This window comes from Canis lupus, chromosome 22 (genome assembly GCF_011100685.1).
Source record: "Canis lupus familiaris isolate Mischka breed German Shepherd chromosome 22, alternate assembly UU_Cfam_GSD_1.0, whole genome shotgun sequence".
Taxonomy (NCBI): domain Eukaryota; kingdom Metazoa; phylum Chordata; class Mammalia; order Carnivora; family Canidae; genus Canis; species Canis lupus.
This window is the reverse complement of record NC_049243.1, coordinates 11,318,760-11,323,499: the sequence shown is the minus strand read 5'-3', so window position 1 is coordinate 11,323,499 and position 4,740 is coordinate 11,318,760. Positions and strand designations below refer to the sequence as shown.

Genomic DNA, 4,740 nt, shown 5'->3' with positions numbered 1-4,740 from the left:
AAATGGTCACAAAGCAGGGGAGGCAGTTTACTCCCCCTGTATATTGGAAAAGCCTTTCTAACTCCTATTGTGAATTAGGTTTATTTGGTCTTTTCCAAAAAAAAAAAAAAAAACAAAAAAAAAAAAAAACAATCAACCTATGGCTTAGACAAGCTCTCCTACAAAGTGGTTCCATTGTTCTTTCATCTTTGTATCTATAGAGTTAAATACAGAGCACATCAAATAGTAGATGCTAATTCATCTTGAAAAATGGAGAACCGGAGTCTTGGGTACTGATAGGCTATTCAAATGTAGATATAAAGTAGGTATCAAAAATATGGATCTTGGGGCACCTGGGTAGCTCAGTTGATTAGGCATCTGATTATTTATTTCAGCTCAGGTTATGATTTCAGGGTTGTGAGACTTGAGTCCATGTTGAGCTCAGACTCTGTGCGCTCAACGTGGAGTCTGCTTGAGATTTTTTCTCTCACTCTCAGACTTTCCCCCACCCTTGCACTAAATAAATAAATGGATCTTGAATTCAGGAAACATTGGGACTGGCAACATGCATTTAGGTAACCAACACAGTGCAATTGCTGAAACTCTGGAATTGACTGAGAGCTCTGAGGGGGAGGCTATTACAAGACAAAAGACACAAGGATGAAAACTGATTAAATACAAGTACCATATTGGGTATTGTCGGGCACTTTGGATATACTAACTGTAGAACCAAAGAGATACTTTAAATAAATATATTCCATAAATTGGTGAAATGGAACTTTATTGTAACTCTTGACTTTCTCTGGCTTTTTTCTTGTTTGGCCCAGTCACTTACGGGAAATGTCAAGTGATTCTGAAGACCACCTGGAGTTGCTTTAACTTCAATCCCCTGAGAAGCCTCAAAAGGTCAAGTATCATCTCCTACTGCTTCTCAGATGCCTTTACATCATACCGAGTTCCTAGTTAATCTTCCCAGTCCTGTAAAATTCACATGTGCCAGTGCTCTAGATAGAAATGACACACATTCTTTCAATTTTGGAAACTGAGCTTTTTCTCATAGACTCAAGGGGATAATCCCACATTTTAAAGATAGATTTTAAAATATTGAAAGCTATAAAGATTAGAGTAGCTCTTCAAAAATTCCCTAAAAAGCACATTATGCAGTAATAATGTACAATGTCTTAAAAAATATATGCTTTAAATTTCAAAGATGAAGTCAAGAATAATTTTAAGTGAATTTATAGATACATATTAATCATGATACTAGAGTTATCTTAAAATACGTGCACAGATATGAATGTATACGTATAGAAACCAAAATGTACACATATAAACAGAAGTACCATTACTTGTGGGTTCATTACTGATAATAGCTCACCAAAAGTAATAAACACTTTGAGATCTTACTGCATGCCAAAGATGAACTAAGTCATTGCAAATATTAGCTCTTTATCCTTCCAGCAACTCTGAGGTAGATCATATTTTTTTTACATTTTTCAATTACTTTATATAGCCAACATAAATAAAATCCCAAAGGCATCTCAAAATAAACCAAAAGCTTACTGTTCAATTTAAGTCAAGAAATTGTTTATTTAGCACCTTCTATCTGCTAATCAGTATGCCACATGCTTAAACACAATGCTTTACTTCTGCATAAGAAAAGATATATTCATGCAGTCATGGACATCAAAGGAGCTGTTTGGCCTCAAGGTAAATACCAGTTTCATGCTAGAAGACAGAAACCAAACTATAAAAAATAATCCAAAAGGGAGATTTTCAGGTTCTAAAAAAAAAAAAAAAAAAAAAAAAAAAAAAAGCCAGTTACCAATGGAGCACTGTTATTTTGCCTTATTCTTCTCCTTTTCTGTCTTGCTTTCACTTAGGACTTGGATTTTTTTTTTTTTTTTTAAATAATCCGCCATTCACTTCAAACTGGAATGGAGAAACATGGAACTGTTCAAACTTCTTCCTTGCTATTTCCCAAGACCTGCTCTTAAACTCATGTTTAATTAAACTAAATTAATTAATAATTTATATATTGAGAGAGAGAGAGTACACATGGGCATGCAAGTGGGAGGGCAGGGCAGAGGGAGAGGGAGAGAGAGAATCTCAAGTTGACTCCCTGCTGAGTGCAGAGCTGAATGCAGAGCCCCACACAGGACTCAACTGCAGAACCTTGAGATCATGATTTAAGCTGAAATCAAGAGTCTGACATCTAACCAACTGAGCCATCCAGGTACCCCAAAATTCTTATTTAATTTTAAAAGCCTGGCTAATTTCTTTGAGAGAAAGAGAGAGAAAGGGAGAAGAAATAATGGGGGTGCAAGGCCCCAGGTCCTGGTGGATACCAATGTGTCCTATCCTGTGAGAAATTGGACTGTTCACCTTCCCAGGGCCGCTCTCACCTGGTTCTTCCATCTGACCTGGGCTAAGGTAGAGGAAGGGTGCCACGGCCAGAGACTCTGAAGGCCTAATCCTGGGCTGCTGATTTTCAGAGTCATACTGTATCCTTTTGGGGTCTTTTTTTTTTTTTTTTTTTTTTTTTTTTTTTTTAAAGATTTTATTTATTTATTCATGATAGTCACACAGAGAGAGACAGAGAGGCAGAGACACAGGCAGAAGGAGAAGCAGGCTCCATTCACCGGGAGCCCGACGTGGGACTCGATCCCGGGTCCCCAGGATCGCGCCCTGGGCCAAAGGCAGGCACCAAACCGCTGCGCCACCCAGGGATCCCCCTTTTGGGGTCTTCAACATGAGGACCACATGGGCTACCTAGAGGTAAAGCCCACAGAAGTATCCCCACTCCCACCTCCCAAATGCATCTGGGAGATTCTTACTCTCACATTGGTCCACAATCAGCCTTCAGCCCTTGTTTCTGGCTCCAGCAGCTTCTGCTCCAAGAAATTGAAAAAGTCCTTTCAGCTGTGCTAGATATACAACACTAAGTGTAACTGTTCAATATTTCTGTTCAGGTGCCTTTTTACATCTGTGACCTGGATGGTTTTGCTTTTTGTTTATTTCAACTTCAGTCAAATTATTCAGTTCCTTAAGAATGTGCCTATAAAGGGGTCTGGGCCCTATGGATAATTCCCTAAAATATTCTATCCCTGTTTCATGCAAGTGCCAAGTCCAGTGTTAGAGTCATAGTTCAAAGCAGACAAAACTGTGATATGATAATCATGTTGAAGATACAGTAAAAATGTTAAATTCTCTTCTAAATTGGATATAATTTTTGGGGTGCCTGGGTGGCTCAGTCAGTTGTGCATCTGCCTTCAGCTTAGGTCATGATCTCAGGGTCCTGAGATTGAGCCCCACATCGGGCTCCCTGCTCAGTGGGGAGCCTGCTTCTCCCTTTTCTTCTGCCCTTCCCCCCATCATGCTCATACTTGCATGTGCTCTCCCTCTCTCTCTGTCTCTTAAATAAATAAATAAAATTTTAAAAGATTAAAAAAAACTAAGTTGGATATAATTTTTAATGAAAGTAATCACAAATTGAGAGACTTAGGTTCTCAGATACATACTTTAATATGTAACTTCTTGACCTACCATGAAGGTTTGCCAGACTTAAGGAATGCAGTATGTAAAGAAAAGTCTATCTGGTCAAGTAGACTGTGCAAGACAGTGCACAGTCATAGATAGCATACCAGCATCTCATCTTCATGAAATCGCCTCCATGAATAATGATAGTGACTTTGATGATTTGAAAGGAGAGCTGGATAAATATGTCCCCAAATACCTTGTTGGAAATGTTAAAGTAGTAAGAAATACAAAGTGTGAGGGATTGATTCAAGGAAGAATGATTGGAGCAACCCATGCTATAGGAAAAGTTCTGGTCTTGTTAGATAGCTACTGTGAAATGAATGTGCCATAATTGCAACCCTTGCTGGCTGTCATCTAGGAGTACTGGCAGACCATGGCTTGCCCACCAACTGATATTATCAGTGCAGATATGCTTGTCTACAGCTTGTTGTCCTGTCTGGTACAGGGAGGATTCAGCTGGGGCTCCACTTCAGATGGGATGTGATTCCTCTTTCTGAGCTCCGAGGACCAGATGGAAATAATGTACCAGTAAAGTCTCCCACTATGACTGGTGGATTGTTTGCCATGAATAGACTCTATTTCAAATATTGGGAAGTATGACAGGAGCATGTAAATATGCGCATGAGAAGAGTAAGAAATATCACTTAGGATCTGAATGTGTGGTGGTAAGCTCCTCATTGTTCCTTGCTCTACAGTAGCACATGTTTTCTAAAAAATGCAACCATATGGATCTTCTAAAGGTTAGGACACCAGGATATATAACTCTTTGAGGCTGGCACGTGCTTGGTTGAATGAATATAAGGAGCATTATTTTTCTGTAAGACCTGATCTGAAGACCAATTGGTATTGGTATTGTGGAAATACCAATGAGTTTATTGAAATGAAGAAGAAATTGGGTTATAAATCAATTAAATGGTATCCAGATAATAATTATTCAGAAGTGCAGATATCTACATAAGAACAATGTGGAAGGAGGCACAATTAAGTAGAAGAAAAAACAGTTAAAAAACTATTACATAGGGCAGCCCTGGTGGCTCAGCGGTTTAGCGCCAATTTCAACCCAGGGCGTGATCCTGGAGACCTGAGATCAAGTCCCACGTCAGGCTCCCTGCATGGAGCCTGCTTCTCTCACTGCCTCTCTCTCTCTCTCTGTGTGTCTCTAATAAATAAATAAAATCTTAAAAAAAAAAAAAAAAGAAACTATTTACATAGCCCAGAGGA

The 4,740-nt window shown here is 39.0% G+C and overlaps 1 pseudogene; it reads left to right on the top strand.

Annotated features, from left to right (window-relative positions):
• The first annotated feature begins 1,658 nt into the window (after window positions 1-1,658).
• On the top strand, window positions 1,659-4,477 carry LOC100685653 (annotated as a pseudogene).
• The last annotated feature ends 263 nt before the right edge of the window (window positions 4,478-4,740 follow it).